This window comes from Alligator sinensis, unplaced genomic scaffold (assembly GCF_000455745.1).
Source record: "Alligator sinensis unplaced genomic scaffold, ASM45574v1 scaffold266_1, whole genome shotgun sequence".
Taxonomy (NCBI): domain Eukaryota; kingdom Metazoa; phylum Chordata; order Crocodylia; family Alligatoridae; genus Alligator; species Alligator sinensis.
Window position 1 is genome coordinate 437926 of NW_005842362.1, and position 17052 is coordinate 454977.

The 17052-nt window shown below is 41.9% G+C and overlaps 1 protein-coding gene across 3 annotated transcripts in view; it reads right to left on the reverse strand.

Annotated features, from left to right (window-relative positions):
- DUSP10 (dual specificity phosphatase 10) overlaps window positions 1-17052 on the reverse strand; it is a 34301-nt gene that overhangs the window by 6122 nt on the left and 11127 nt on the right. The gene's annotated exons all lie outside the window — the stretch shown is intronic.

Here is a 17052-nt window from a genome sequence, read left to right on the forward strand (position 1 = left end):
AATCTGAGTATTGTGGGGTAAGAACAAGGAAGTAGTTCACTAAACAAAACGGTATTGTAATCATTTTAAAAATTGCTTTAAAAAGTAGCACCCAGCAGATTAAACATTTTCAGTGGTAAATGTTTCAGCTGTAAATGCATATGCTGAAAGACTTATGGAAGTCTTTCAACTTTATCTATTTGAGACCACTGCTGATTTACTCAGAGAAGGGCAGCCCCACAGGGCACCTATACAGCATAACATTTTCACTAGGGAAAAGTCAACAGACAGAGAAGGATGTAATCCCTTAATATTTCACGCTGGGAAATAGCACAATTTTTTTTGCAAGCATATTCTCATAACTACCACAACTAAGGAGCTTGCTTAACCCACAGCAAACAGCCCCACTTTTTCTGCCTAGATTACTTGGAAATATTCAACAAAATGCGTTAATATTTAGGAAATTAAATAAAAGGGTGGGGAAATATTTTTTTTCAACTGTCCTTTCCCTCTGCCTCCAGTTATAATTTAGGATTTTAAAGCAGTACTTTTTTTTTTCTTCAAGAGCATAGCTGAACAAAACATTAGACCAAGAAGCAGACGTAGGCTTTTTTTTTTTTTTTTTTAACTTCTTTCTACACCTCATTCATAATTACATCAGCTTCAGGCTCCCCACCTGCCTGGTTTCCATAGCAATTACACAAAGGCATACAATGACATCAGCTGGCATGACATCAGCTCTTTGAGTGCAAACAATACAAGAAGAACTACTTTGTTTAAGGCCTTTGGTACAACTGTGTTCTTGAGAGCCAATGATGTAATGCTAACAGGTGGCTCAGGCCTGCTTTTGCCTAGCAGAGAGAGAGATACAATGCTCTCTCTTCTGTCTGCTTATAAGATTATATGTTTATGTTTTACTAAAGCCATACGGAGCAACATACCATATTTTGAAACAATCAGCATGTTTAGATTCAAATGCACTTAGATAAATGTGAGCCAATGAAAAATAAAATTTCAGAGCGAAAAATATGCAAAGTTTATGAGAAAGAGCTGTGCTAGCCAAAATAAATATTTAACGTGTCATCATCCTGCTAAGGTTATTGCTTTTTTAAAAAAGCTATTTGTCTACTTAATGCTCAGAAAACACTTTTGTAATTCTCTACTGAGGAAAGTTTTAAAATATAGAAGCCCAAGCATACAGTTATGTAGGCTTTGGATCAGATCCATAAGATTTATGTACCTAAAAGTTAGATACCCCAATGCCTAGCATTTAGGTACTTGGCTTCCAGAGAGGAATCCAGGAATATAGATACTGGAAAAAGAGCTGATGCCAAACACACATCTCCCAGGACCGTGCTCTAACCACCAAACTCTACATTGTTCTCCTGAAACAATCCAGCACAGGTGAGGTCTTGAAGTCCCTAAATCTCTAAACTAAAGGTAAAGATAGAGCAAGAATCACTATTCTGTTCTAAACCTTTCAGTTCTAGAAAAGATTGGGAGGGAAGGCACTAGACAAGAGAATCATGGGTTTGAAACCAAATATTTGCATCTAAACTTTCCACCCTTAGGTTGGATTCAAATTCTTCTTAATCCATGTAAGACAGTGGGTCTTAACCTTGTTAGACTCAAGGCACCCCTCAGAAAATGCCATCTCTTAACTTTAACTCTTTTTTTACTACTACGACTACTAAAGTAACTCAGAATAAAGAACTCAGAAAAACCACAACAGGTCAGAATGTTTTTGACAATATGGATTCTTATTTGAAATCTCTGGGTTTACCCTGTGAATCAAGGTGTAGGTGTTTGTACAATTATCATTCTTAATATCTTGAGGCACCCCACGGCATCCTTAAAAGTACCCCAGGGTGCCAGAGCACCCTGGTTGCAAGCTACCTTGGCCAAAAGGATGCAAGTCTCACAAGTGGTTACACCAACTGGATTATAACCCAACCTGAAATCCCATCTCATTAGCAATTCTCTATTTTCAGGTTTCGGGGTCAGTATAGACAAGTAATTGATTAAAAAGAGCATTTAGCAATAGCAGCTAAAACATGGTAGGCCCTTTCCAATCATGACTCCAAAGAACATGGAATCTTAACACAACTGAAAAATGCTCTAAGGATTTGTGTGTGACATTTCCTTTCGTTTTTAAAGTAGATGTAGGTTGAGGCAGAAGCCCATTGCCTTTACTGTTCAAAAGCAGGGCTGTTAATGCAAGTGGTGGATACTGGGATGATGGAACAGAGGGAAGGTGTGAGATGTGGTGAAGAGCTACAAGGGAGTTCTGGAGAAGACTTCCCACTCTACCCTCATTCCCTACCCACCAAGTTGTGTTCCCTCCTTCTGATCCCCTGACCTTCCTTGCTGGTAGGGACATTCTGGGTCAGCCAGCAGCTGTTAGGGCCACCTCTTCCTCCTGCTCTATGTTGGTGTGGATCCAGCAGGTAGAAGCAGATAGTAGAGGATCAATGACAACTTCATTGTCTGAAATTCCTGCCACAGCAGCACCTGATGGCAAGGAGCAGGACATTCAGGGCAACCCCAATGTTCCAGCAGAGCTGCCAGGAAGCATGCAGTTGGGATTGCCAAATATATTGATGTCATCTTAGATGCCCAACACTTGTTATCCTTTCCAGTGGGACACACAGTGTACTACAGCTCCTTTTCCAGCTCCTCACTGATTAGATAGGCACAGGCATGGGAGAAAGGGGGCAGACAGCAGGGGGTAGGCACAGGCACCAAGGGGCAGACAGCAGGGAGGCACATGGTGGGGAGGGACGGGGGGGCCAGGGGCAGGCATTAGGGGGGCAAGGGGCAGGGGAGCAAAGAGTGTAGGCTTGGCCCTTCTCCCCTGCCACTGCTTTTCCCCACCATAGCTATAGGGTGGGGTGGGAGGGATTTAAAACAACCCTCCACTAATTAGATTCTGTATGTGGAAAATTATAATTATATTTATATGTTTCCATGTATAGAATTTAATTATTGGGGGTCATTTTAAATTCAAAGTCATCTTGAATTCAGGTAAATACAATATTTCATAGCTGCAAACACCATGTTGGACAATCATATTGTACCTACTTACCGCATGTGATGAAGGCTATAATTCCACTTTATCATAATCTGATGCAACCACTTCATACAAATATACATGTGGGATTGTGTAAGAAAATGCATACACTTTTGTTTCTAAGTAGCTGAGCACTCCAACATCCACCTGAAGTCAACAGGATCTTCAGATGCTCTGTATCTCAGGAAACCCAAGCTACTTTTTTATGAAGACTGGAATCAAGGAAGTGACACTTCATGACAGACAGCCCAGCCTGTATTCCGTATAGCAAGACAATTCAGAAGCCAGAGTATTCTTAGTAGTCATTGATGCAAGCAGTCAGAGATATCTGTGCAGTTATCACTGCATCTGATGTATTCTCCAGAAGCTGCCTGACACATTCTACTCTACTAACTGTGCCAGAACAGCTAGTAAGTCAACAAAACTCAAATTGTCTCTTAAGCATTTCAAAATTTTTATAGAGCTAAATGGTGTGACTCACATCAAGTCAGCACCCTGCCCTCCAGCTGTGCCAATGAGTTTCTTCAGTGTTTCACAAGGAAGATCCTCCTCTTTAAACGTTTATCAAAATGCTGCTCTCATCACCACAAAGCTGTTTCTGGACAACAGATGAATACCAGTTTCCACTTACTGAACCATCCACTGAGGATCCTTTCAGTGGCAGAAGAACAACAGGTACAGGTAGATCAAAGGAGATAGGAGCCAGAGAAGCTTTTCAATTAGAAAAAGCATTATGGTCTGAGTTGTAGGTATGATACGCACATTGAGTGGGTCTGTATCAGCTGCTGTCATCACCAGGGCAGGATCAGCATTACATGGAGCAGACACACACAATATGGTGGATATATGTTGATCTGATTTTAGTCGAAGCTCTGTAATGCTTTTGCTGGTAGAAGCACCTTGAGACTGAAGTAGGAAAATGCTCTGCGGAAAATGCTATGGAACCTGCCTTAACTGGTTAGTATTTGGCAGCTGTCGCCACTTTGTACCTGTGCTCTCTGTCAAAATAATATAGACGAACAAATATTTGTTGCTGATCCATAGCGGCTGCACATCTTTAAGTTTAATAGGTACTGCATGTTCCTGATGAATTTACGAATAGGAACATATTTTGATACAAGACAGACTGATGACATGCTATCCACAATTAGAGGGAACATGCAATCCCCTAGTGACAGATAGACCTTTTACATTTCCTTCAAAACTATCAGATACATGCCTCAGTCCATTCATCCTACTAAATTATGAGACAAAATTTCATGCATATGTTGTTTGCATTTCCTTTCCTGATCTAACTTAGCAGTTCTGCTTTAAATGGAATTGTAGGGTATCAAGAAATGAAAAGATTGCTTAGTTAAAGGCTTAATGATAAAAATCTCATTTAACAGCTAAATGGAAGCCTTCATTCAGGTACCAGCACACCAAGTCCAGCATATAGATGCAACTCTTGCAATCTCTAATTTATCAAATTCAAGTTGGTGACTTCTTGGGCACCAGAGAAGCAATAAGAAATGTAAATGAATATGTACAGATTGTTTTAAGAGGATGCTTTAGATTTGTGCAAGTACAGGCTGTTCCTTTAAATGTGTGACCTCATTTATTTACATTAGTGCAGAAAGCACTGCCAGAAGCAACAGCTGATGACAGCCTCATGTATTTTTCCACTAAGACAACAATTAAACTGCTTCTGTGTTATTATTACTGAGTAGATGACTGTATGTCAAGTTGATTCAAAGTGTAAAATGCCTCAAGGTTAAGTCAAATGGACTTAAAATATAAAATATATTAACGTTGTAGGACAGATATTGTGCTGCTTATTTTGGTCTGTCTACACTATAGCTGAAATCCCACCAATATCAACATGTTCCCAAACCTGTGTGGAAAAGCTTTCATCTTCTCCTGTCCCAAGAACTGAATCAGAAAAGCTTTTCCAAAAGTCATTCACAGTGCTATGACATGGGATATTTCTACAGAGCACAATGCAGTGCTAGGAACTTGCTTGGGAACCAAAAGCATAATTATTTGAGTTTAGCAAAGGGGATATACTGATCTTCTCATCAAGGCTAGTCCTGGTGAAACACTGCATCAGTGTGTCTATACTGCTGCTGTTACCTGAGCTAGCTCAGGTATCTCCTCATGGCATTACATTCTGCTGTATCAACATACCTTCACTTCTCAAAACTTTCCATGATCAGGGTCAGATGGGCTGAGTTCTATTTTTAATAAAGGTACATGGGTTTAGGACTGCTTACTAGCTTCAGCCTGGAAAGGACCAAACCCAGATGCCAAGAATTGTCCACAGTGCCCCTTGAGGTATGTACAATAAAGCAAAGATACAATATGAGCTCCATGGTGTAACAAATACATGTGAACTAAATGTAGTTAAGTGCTCTGTTGCTACATATAGCATCAATGGAAAAAACACACTCATCTTCATAACCACTGTACTTCCTCTCAGTTCTGGTTTTCATTTCCTTCTTTTTCTCATTGGCTTGTTCTACACACAGCAAGTACCCTAATTTCACTAAATTGAGTCAAATCCCATGTGCTGACCTCTCTAAAATTGGTTTAACACTGGCTAAAATTGATTGAGCTTAATTAGCTAACAAACCAAATGAAGTTCAATTAATTTTAATCACTTAGATCAGGTCTACATTAGAGTGCTTTATCAGTACAGGAACACCAGTCCACCATACAAGAAAAATGCTTCTAGTGTAGATGCAACTTACACTGACAAAGCTATTTCATGTGAACAGCTTTTTCCAGCTCCTCTTCTTTCCCCCAGCTAAAACAAGGCATTTGACAGAAGTGTACTTTTGCCAGTAGTTCTGCTTTCTCTACATTAGAGGAGGGGAGGGTTGCTGGTCCAGCTATGAGATTTGGGGAGTATGCCACTTCATGTCTCTTCCCATCATAGCTGCATCAGCAGAAACCTATAGTATATGTGAGGCCTTAAACCAGTAAGAGCATTTATGCAAGGGAAATGAACAAATTATTTCCCCCCACCCCAGCAGACCAGCCATTTTAGTCTCATTCATTCATCAAGCTGCATTTCTTGCTTTAGGGTGCTCACAGCTCCTCTCCCCACCCCATCCATTAAGATGATTAAATATCATTATTAACTATTTCACTGCTAAAGTCTCATCATCAGAATTTAGGGCTGACGCTTTACTATCCAACTGCATAACAAGGAAGACAACACAGCTGAAACTTCCTACACATAAACCAGGTAGAATCTTCACTGCCCTGAAGGCTCGAAGTTGGAAGGATTCCCCTCCACCCCATTGAAGCCTTTGATCCTACAAAACCTGACAGAGCTGGAGCTGGCATGACAGATTCAAGCAGTCCAGACCAGATCCAGGCTACAGGGCCACCTTTATCCACCATTGCCACATACAGTTTTAGAAACATGCTAATGCTGCCTTTCCTACCACTTTTCAATGTACTGCTGGCTAGGGATGTGTGAAGCTTTGGTAGCTGATTCAATTCGAGGAGATTCAGCCCGATTCAGTGGCTGAGTCTCCGAATCTGAATTGGGAGACAGACCCATTAAAGATCCAAATTGAATCAGACAGATTCAGCACCGATTCGGAGACTCGGCCATAGACTAAACAGGCAGCAGTACTCAAGGACGCTGGACACAACTGCCTCCAGCTGGTAAGTCTGTGGTGGTGGGCAGAGGGGAGAAGGGGCATGGCATGGGGCAGATCAATGCCCCCACAGTGAGGGAGGGATTGGGGCTGGGACAAGCTGCCCAGGGGGGCCCCCCCGCCACTGTGTGCTGCCACATGCTGCCAGTCCAGGAGGGCATGGGAGTGGGCATGTGCCCCCAGATCTGTCCGGGGTGGGCTGGGCCAGGCGGCGCTCCGGGAGGCTAGCCCCAGTCATCCACCACTGGGCTGTGCTCTGCAGGGCCGGGCGCATGGAGCCAGGGCTGGGCTCAGGGCGGCCCCAGCCACAGCCCAGAGTGTAGTCCTGGCTCCGCCCATCCCACAAAGTGCAGTGGAGTGGGGGCTATGGGGGGCTGCAGCCACCCTAAAATTCTCCATAGCCCTTGCTGCCGGCCCCTCCCCAATCCAGGTGTATGTGCCCACCACCATGCCTTGCCACTGCTCGCCCAGCCAGGGCACAGCAGGGTGAAGCCGCAGCTTGTCCAGGAGCCTTGGGGAGGCAGCACAGTGGCACCATCTCATGCCTCCCTGCCCCAGCTGGGCGAGCGGCAGGAGAGCATAGCCCTTTCTCCCAGTGCCTTCTGCCTGGAGAGAGCTGCACCTGCATTATGCCTCCTACCCCTGCCCCGGCTAGACAAGCAGCAGCAGGGCATAGCCCCTGTTCCCAGTGCTGCCATGCCCACATCCTGCGCCCTCCCGCCCCGGCTGGACAAGTGGCAGCAGGGCAGAGCCCCTGCTCCCAGCGCCTTCCACTGCCAGTCCAGAGCGCAGCCAAACTCACCCCACCCTGCACAGATTCAGGGGCACATGCCTACTCCCATGCCCTCCTGGACCAGTGGCGCAGTGGCAGGAGCCCTCCTCCCCAGCTGGGCAGCTTTCCCAGCTCCAGCCCCAGCCCCAATCCCTCCCTCGTTGTGGGGGCATTGATCTGGCCCCCGCCCCCCACGCCCCTTCCCTCCCCGCTCTGCCCACCGCAACAGACTTACCAGCTGTAGGCAGCTGTATCCAGCGTGGTTGAGGTCTGCTGCCTGTTTAGTCTAAGACCAAATCTCTAAATTGGCACTGAATCTTCGGATCCGAATCGGCCAAATGGAATCAGGACAATGATTCAAATCACCAAATCGAATCACTGTCCCACCAAATCAGAATTGAATACTTGCCGCTTTGCACAGGCCTACTGCTGGCACAAAACAGTTCAGTGCCAGAATCATCCAAGAGAAAGGCACTGTAAGGTGGATAGAGTAAGGAGAGTGGTGACAGAGGCATTGTACAGAAGCCTTCACTGTACCCCAATGTTGTCAACAGTGGCACTATTTACTTTTGTCCTAGCCCTCTCTTCAAACTGTACTGGGCCAACCTTGATCTTCACAGCTGAGGAGCACAACATCATGCTTAATTACAGCTATTGCTAACACAGTTTAATTCACGGCTTGAACAGAATGCTTGTGTTACGGACACAACCTTTTCAGTTTGAGGTACAAATATTAAAAAAAACCAAACAAACAGGTAAGGGGACACGGTCAATATAGAGGTCAGTTCCCCATCTCAGTCTACACCCTTTGCTGTACTCTGGCATCCCCAGCAGAGGCAGACCTTCTGATTCCCACCTGAGAGCACCTGTAAGGGGCTGCTATGGAAGGGAAGGAGAGAGCAGCCAGTGCCAGGACAAAGTCTGAGAGATGTAAAGGGACATTTGTTCTCATATTCCTCTCCCTTCACCTCTTCTGTGCAGTCATAGGGAGGGCAGCCCTTGCTTGGTTGCTTCCTGGGTTTGAGGTAGAGCCAAACAAACTCCTCTCCTGCTGTCTCTGGGGCTTTTACATCCTGGGAACGGAAGAGGCAATGGGACAGTCAGACTCTTTCTTTCTTCCCCAGCAATGCAGCAGGCAGACATCAAGGGAACTGCTCAGTGGTTAGAACAGTGGTTCTTAACCTCTTTAGAATTAAGGCACCCCTCCATAACTTCTAGGAATTGAGCAGCACCCAATTTCAAAAACTCACATTTATCACAGTGCTTACCTCCTTGCAGAGGAGCTAAGTGAGGGCAAGCGAACAACTGGGCAGGGTTGCAGACCTAAGCCTGCACCGTGGCACCCTGGTTGAGAATCACTGAGCTCAAGCAAGGAAGGGACAACACTTCATGATATGGCTCCAGGGTCACAGAACACCTGTTCCCGTGAGGCTGTAGCAGAAGCTGGTGGGGAAACCTGTCACCTACACCAATTCAAAACACTTCCATGTAAAAGCTCAGAGGGCAAGATTTCCTTCATATGATTACAAATTTTATTCTGACTGCAAGTGTCTTAATTGGTCACACGTTAGTCTCCAAGCCATGGCTTGGACACTGCTGGAAAGCTTGAGTCTTCAAAACATTGCACATCTATTAAAATAATGACCTGATGCCATAGAGAATGAGTGAAGAGAAAAGAAGGAGCAGGGATCCATTTAAGTCTCACTTGCACCTGTGAGAATTAGCAGGAGATACTTTAACATCAGTGGCATTCACATCATTTTTTCCAGTGAAGTGAGCTCAAAATTAGGTCCAACTGACAATATTCTTGATGGGAGAAACCCACCAGACAGGATTTAGCAGGGAACATAGCTACATTGACACTCCTGCTTATTTTAAGCACTACTGTTTATCCTATTACTGAAGCCTCGTCCAGCAGCGAGTGCTCTTCAGAGCGGAATTCTTTACCTCATTTGCCATCCCTTCTATAATACTTCACTGTATCATATTTGCCTGTGAACTCTGCCCAGTGTTTGGGGGACAGAAGAAAGCTATGAGTGATGTAGGCTCCTCTATCCGTGCTTGTTTTTACATTGGTTACTAACAAATTGGATAGGTTAGCTCTCTAGTCCCGCAAGCATTTTTCTCACCTACCAAGGTCTGCCTGCAGCAGGTTCAAAACAGCCTTTAGCAGGTTTTCTGCCCCTCCATGAACTGCATAAGTGTCAGACTGGCCAGGAAAGATTAAGTTTTTTTAAAAATTAAAAAAAAAGGATAAGTAAACATAGCTTACAGAGAACAGCTGCCACCTTGATCCACTCAATCTAATCTAGTCCTTCCCTCTAATCAAGCTGCCAAGGTGATAACTTCACTGTATTGAAAAAGAAAAAGGCAAAACTGCACATTCCAGAGAACTCCCAAGGTCAGGGTTTTTTTCCTCCCCACATCTATCAAGGGAGGTTGGATTACAAATAAACGCTGGCCTAAAGTAGGTTAGGAAGAGCTGAAAGCACCTCTTTGACAGGATAGCTTTGAGGTCCCCATCGGTTTTTAAGTGTAATCGATAGCACCCAGCTCTTATTGTTTCAAAACCAGTTGCTTCCTACCTCCCATGCTGCATTTCTGAATTCCTACCCAGTCCTCGCATCAGGTACCAAATTTATACCATCCATCCTCTCACACTGATCTACTTTGATCAATTCTCTGGCCTCCCTGGCCTTACCTACACAGGTAGATTCTATACTCCTTTACTGCCAAGAATGTAGCTTTCTTTCCCATACCTTTCCTTCTTCATTCATCCAACATACAACTTCTGGAATAGAGTTCCATTCCTTCCTCTCTGGTCATGTCATCGCTCATGACCTCAAGTCCCTTCATTGGGTAGTGCCAATACAGAGAGGTTTCTCACTTCATTTTCACTTTGAATGGCTTCCACAGCTCCACTCCTGACTACGTCATCTTTTCTTACTCTCCTCCTCAGTTTCTGTTATCCAGCTACACTTTCTGCCCCATTATCTCAGTCATGGCTTTCCCCATGCTGCTCCCTACAACTGGAACTGTAGCATCTGTTCTTCAAATTCCTCTTCTCATCACTAACATCTATTTCACCCCTTTTACTCTCCCTGTGGAGGTAGTATCAGTCAATATGCTTTCCTCCTTATAGGAGAACCTTTGTTTCAACCATAGGAGCAGGGAGCCAGTTCACCAGCTAGGAGGGCCCAAACAAAAGGCCAAGCAGCCAACATTAGTTGTGCATCCCATTCCTCAAGACAGGAGCAAAAACAAAGATGAAAAGTATGTGGCAAACTTTCCCATTTTCCCAGCAGGGAAGGGAAATGATGCATCTTCTCCCAACCAAAATAGTCTTCTCCAAAAAAATGCACACTAGAATTTCCCCTTACCTTTGGTTTTCTAGCTGCTGGTCGTAGGAGTTAGGAAAACTTCTATTTAGCTTCCAGGAGGTCACATGTTTCCTACTAGTCATGTGGCACACAACTATAGACCCCTGTTCTAGGAGCAGAGGGCCAGAAGGTTCTTTACCTCTACTTTTGTCTAACTTAGCTGATCCTGAAAGCCTTCTAATATGTCTTCTTTTTGTGTTTCATGTATATGGCATTACAGATGTTCAACTGCATATTACTTATTTTATCCCCCAGTCCTAAATTTTGGACCCAGACTGGTCCCTTAATATTGATTTTTCCCAGAGCATCAAATTACCTAAATGTTAAAGTCCATTTAAAGGTGCTCATCCAATCCCAAAAACAGAATGGCCACAATACTTAATAAGAGACATCACTGTTTTTGTATTGGCACCTTCCCCGATCACCTTTCCATTCTCTACAACATGGGAGCTGGCAGACTATTTAAAGACAAGTATAGTCATCTTGAAGCTGAAAAACCCTTACATGCTGTGGGAGAGTGGATTTTATAAGAAAACGCCATGGAGGAGGAAAGACCCCCCACACCAGCAGAATGGATGACAGTTTCTTCTAACCTATTCATTTTAGGTTATTCTTAAGTGATTTCCATAAAACGTCATAAGGAACAGAATAAACCCCATGCTATTTTGATAAATATACAGAGGCAAATGAGGCTTGGTTTTAAAACATCATCCCCTGGGAGTGGGCATTTATAGCAGAAACGCAAATTTAGACACATCACAACTTCTCACAGGAAAAGCATGCTTTCCATGGGGACTTAAACTAACATTAAGTCTAATTAAATAATCATTGGAAATGTCAAAGTAAACCCCAAAGGAGTACATACTTCTACTGTGAAACACTCCCAGTGCAAACAGTATTAAAAAAAATAAAAGTCAACTAGGAATGTTAAGCCATATACAAAATGTCGAAAAAAAATAAAACTACTTTTTCTATTTTAATGAAATAAGGATACCACAAAAATTTCATTTAGAGCAGAGCCTCTGTCAGCTTTACAGAGTAAGACAAGACTTAGGAAACAAGTTGCATGAAGTACTGAGCTGTCCACTTTTTAAATGTATTGTTGATTCTCTCCTATAACTAACCATCCCCATATTTATATCTAAAGCAATTTGCCTATTTGCCCTTCAAAGCAGCCTTCACATTGAGACAATCAGCAGCTGGTGCAATCATGTGTTGGATAACGTGAGCATTAAGGCAATGCAAAGGGCACCAGCTCAGCACATTTGTAAAGTAAAAAAAAAAAAAAATCAAAAAAATCACCGTGGATGGTTTCAGATATTTGTAATCCCAAAAGGGTAAGATTGTATATTTTCTGCTTAAGTAGTATGTTTTAGTGAAAGTCACTCTTTCACAGCTCATCTCTCCATTTATTCAAGTTACCTTTTAAGGACAAAGTTTTCTTAAGGACAACTTTGCTCTAAGTGCTACGGAACATACTGTAATTTGCTTCTTCACAAGACAATAACAATCATCTGAACTGCTGCTTCCTCTGTAACAATTCTACCAGCTTCAAACACAGGGAAACTAAGCCACTGACCATTGATAGGCATACCTGTACTCCCTGCAGAACCCCTCTTCATTTCTATACAGCTTAGAGTTTCTATTTATTTTAAGTGAAGAGTTTCTATCATCTACTGTAGTAAATAATATTTAGCTCTTATATAGCTCTTTTATAGCTCTGCCATAGATCTCAAAGCACATAATTCAACTCAGTGAAACAAAAATAAAGAATGCCTTTTTAATGTGACCTGCTGTAAAATTATTTCTGGCCTAAATGAAAGTAAGCAGGCAGCTTGAACCAATAGTTCAGACGGACAAGCTACCCTTATTGCAATGTTAAAACTGGAGCCTACTGATGTCTAATTGAACCTTAGCATCACTTCTGAGTGTTAGCAGCAAAAACCATCACTCTCCAGTTATGGGTGAAGACAGAGTAGCACACTATCTAGCTTCTTAAGTGTGTTCCCTCAGCCAAAGAACTTTAGTGTCTGAGAACCTAACATATAATTCTTCCTTCCCAGGAACCTCACCATGTCACTGGGCACATGTCTGAAGAGAACATAATCAAAGGGACCCAAGTCAAAACAGTGTTCTGCATTTAGATCTAAAAGGTGGTAGGTCTGTTGTCACTGGTATCTAATGAGAGTGCATTTCTTAGTCTTGGCCCAGCACCACTTTACTACCAAGCTTTATCTGATTGTCAGCTCTTTCAGTCTCTGCTTTGGTCCCCAAATGCAGCAAGAGCTATAAAATAAGGACCCTCACACTTCCAGCCCCAGGACAGGACTGTAGCACTAGGCTACCTACAGACAGAAGAACATGAGGAGATGGTTTAAAATTATGCTGCACATAATTCTGGGCTAGGAGTTTCTTGCCTAGATTGCTTCCAAAATGTTAGTATCCATCCTAGCTTTCAAAAGTAGCAATAATCACACTTTGAATCATAGATACATGAATCACCATTGCCAAGTCCATGACCAATAAGATAGGAGACACTTTTGGATAGAAGTAGCCATGCTTTGCTTCTTCAGTATCCTATATCAACAAGGAGTTGAAACTGCCCAAGGTTGTGGACTAGCTTTGTCTGTTGTCATTCCCATCTTCCTTTCTATGCTCCCTATTTCATAGGTAAGATTGGGGAAAAGGAAAGTGTAAATTCTAATCTTTGCTCTGGGTTAAAAAGAGAATTTCAAAGTATTTCTGGTGTCAAAATAAACCAGGGAACTCTTAAATATAACTGAAGGCTCAAAACCTCAGGTTCAATATCTAGAATAGACAGCATTTACGAGATCTTTGCAGAGACCACATGCTGAAATATCACATTTTTCAGACCAGTGACAAGGTGTCCTCAACTCAGTCTAGGTCAATTGCTTTAACAATAGCTTTTGTTTTATAACAGTATTGGCCCATTGCTTATATAAGGGCTAATTTCACACTTTAGGATAATACACTGACTAAAATATTGAATTCAGCTAACATGACAGAAGTTAGTCTAATCCTCTTTTTTCCAAATTCCCCAAGGCATTTAAAAAAATGAATTCATGTGCATAATTCTTGCAAAGGCAAAGGGTGACATTTGTTTCTTTTTATTATAGACATCTTTAATTAGAATCATCCCTTCTCCCTCTCTGTGAATTGAAAAGAAGATAACTCAACAAATCCTGAAGATTTTAGAAAGCTCTGCTGCATTGATTTGAAACAAACATTTTAGATCACTCTAACTGTTATTTCTTCCTTGGATCCCAACCTGTCTACCTTGATTGTTATTGGGCTAACAAAGTATTTGATATCTTCAAAGTATTAACTAATTCTAGCATGCACAATGGTTACCAATTACCAACAGCCATTAAGCAGTGGTAGCTCAGATATGAGGACTGATAGCTCCAGTCCTCATGATTTTATTACAAGTCTTACTACATTTTGGTTGGGGGGGAGGTTAATGATGTGTCTCTAAGAGATTCATAGATGTTAGGGTTGGAAGGGACCTCAGTAGATCATCAAGTCCCACCTCCTGCATAGAGATGGGTCTTAATTGAGAATATTGAGCTTACATTTAATAATATTTAGTCTATTGCGGTTATTAGAAAGTGTAGAAGGGAAATAACATACTTCTCAGAGAAAAATGCAGCAAATAAGAATCTCTTAAAAATTATCTTGGGGAGCCAATCCATTTTTCCTTGATGTTTGGTAATGCTAGAGATTATGCAGTCTTAAGGCACAGCAGTAGAGCTGTTAATAATTCTGCACTTATTTCACTTAATAGTAACTCAGACAGTCAAGTTTTGTCACAGGTTTACAAACTGGAGGTGGTTGGTGACAGGAAAACAAGAAAAAAGAAATAAAACGTTGACTGATCAAAATGATGTGTTTTCTCACATAATGAATCAAGCCACTGTTATAACAGTTTAGCCATAAATCCTATTGCCAAGATAGTAGTACCCCTGTGTCTTCTAGATAGATAGCATCTTCCACATCCCCATGTCTTTATAGAAGATAGAGACCCAAGTCCACTATACTTGTTGCACATCCCATTTTCCCTGGACTTGCAGACATTCTCCAAGCTCAGAATCTGCAACAGGGCTGGCAGGAAGAATGAATGAAAGACATGTTCTTCTAAAGGAGCAATTGAGGTGGAAGGGAGAATGCATGATGCTGAAACATTCCCTACTAAGCTGAGATTTTCCTGACTTTGGTCTGAAGGTGAATTTCAATGTAAGCAAAAATCATTTCCAATTAAGAAATGCCTTGCAGCCTTTTTTTTTAAATGCACAAACACACAGGCCTACAGATGAAGCTACTTGGACAAAAAGTACCTATTTGGCAGTGAAGTGCCCAGCACCAAGTGCTTTGGCTAGTTCTGCCAATGGAACAATCCAAGATGCAAGCTTCTGAAAGTTAATGTTGCACACATGCTGATAATAGATACCCACAGACAAAAAGCAGCATAGTGTGTCCTAAGCTAAGGCAGGGTGCAATCAGATCCTTGACTAATCTAGACATCTAGTGAAATTACTGAGGGCCTTTAACTATATTAATAATTTTACAATACAGGTGCATTTGTTTATAATTGGACCTAATCCTACAGACACTTCTGCTCATAACATCTTCGGTACTTAGTAGCATTGTTCACAGGGGTCAATTTATTGTATGCCTGTTCACAGGATCAGAACTATACTGGATGTTTATGAGCCATGAGCTGCAGGGTCAGGTACAGACATTATATTGTTACCGGTATAAGTGATTGAAAACTGGTCTATACCCATAACAGAACAAAAAGTTCAGCACACAAAACTGGCCTAGACCTGTAACAAAACAGAAGTTTGGCACACGCAGACTGGTTTAAGAATGGTGGAACCCGGTCTAAAATTTGCTCCCCAAAGGGCAAATTTGTGTTCTCTTCGCTACTGATCTAAACTACGCCATTTACAGAAAACTGAGTAATTTAGATTGATTCCTTCTTGTGTTTTTTGAATGTCTGTACTTAGCCCAGGAGACATACCAGTTGCATTAAGCTAAATACAGGAGACAAGGATTTTTGTGGGTGATATCTTATTGGACTAACCATATAGCTGGGGGAGAAACAGACAAACTTTCAGGTACCAAGTACCCTTCCTCCTGTCTGAGAAAAAAAGCACAGTTTAAACTCTCACATTTTCCCTGAACTATCATGGCTTATCACTCCAAGACTACATTAAGTTAAATAGAAATTCAGTGTTGGGAAAAATTTACATCTTTAATGTCCCCTCCCACAGTGTTGTCAACTCATGCAAATGTAAGAGATTCACAGCATTTGGTGTTTCTCTTAAAGACTTACTGATATTGTGCGATTAGCAGGGTTCCTGGTTTTCTCTGATAAAAAATTCCAAAATTATATATAAAATAATTTTGGAATGTTTTAATTATGGAAAAATGTGGATTTGGGTTTTTTATAAATCAGAAAATTTTGGATTTTTTTTTTTTTTTTTAATCATCGAAAACCAGGATCTCTGGTGATTAGACAGGAATCTCAGCTTTCATTAAAAAGTTTGAGGCCTTTATGCTTGCAGGGAAACTTGAAAACAAATTTGTGTAGATTCTGAGGGTTTATAAATGATGGGACAAATAGAATGCCCAGTGTATTGTTTAGTCCCATGTGACTTTGGCCAAACTCATGATTTTTACAGGTCCCCACATATCCTCTAAAGAAAATTCTAGCAAAGTTAAGAGAACAGTTGGGTTGCCAAGTTGAAGTTGCATGCTTAATCTTAGCTTTCTCCCCTTGAGCAATGGCTTATGACAATCTTTAAAATTTATGTTCACATATTTTCTTAAATCAAATGCCTGGCAATTTCTTCTACAACCTTGTAAGCTGCAACTTATATATAAACCAGTTTCATGGGCTGTCTGTATAAATGGAACAGTAATAGAAAGTGCTACATTGTTGAATCTAAAATCCTAGCGCTGTCAAATGCTGCATTATGTTCTCTAAGAAAAGCATGTGATCGTGAGCATAAAAAAGTAGCATGTACATGCATATATGCTCACACACATACATGCATGCTGAGGCAGTTAAAGTTGCATGGGTAGTCTCCTAGTTTTGTTATTTCTTGGATTTTGAGTCCTAAAATTTGCAGCTTTGTAACATGGGCTTTTACGGAGTAGGTAAAAAGTCACAGTGTA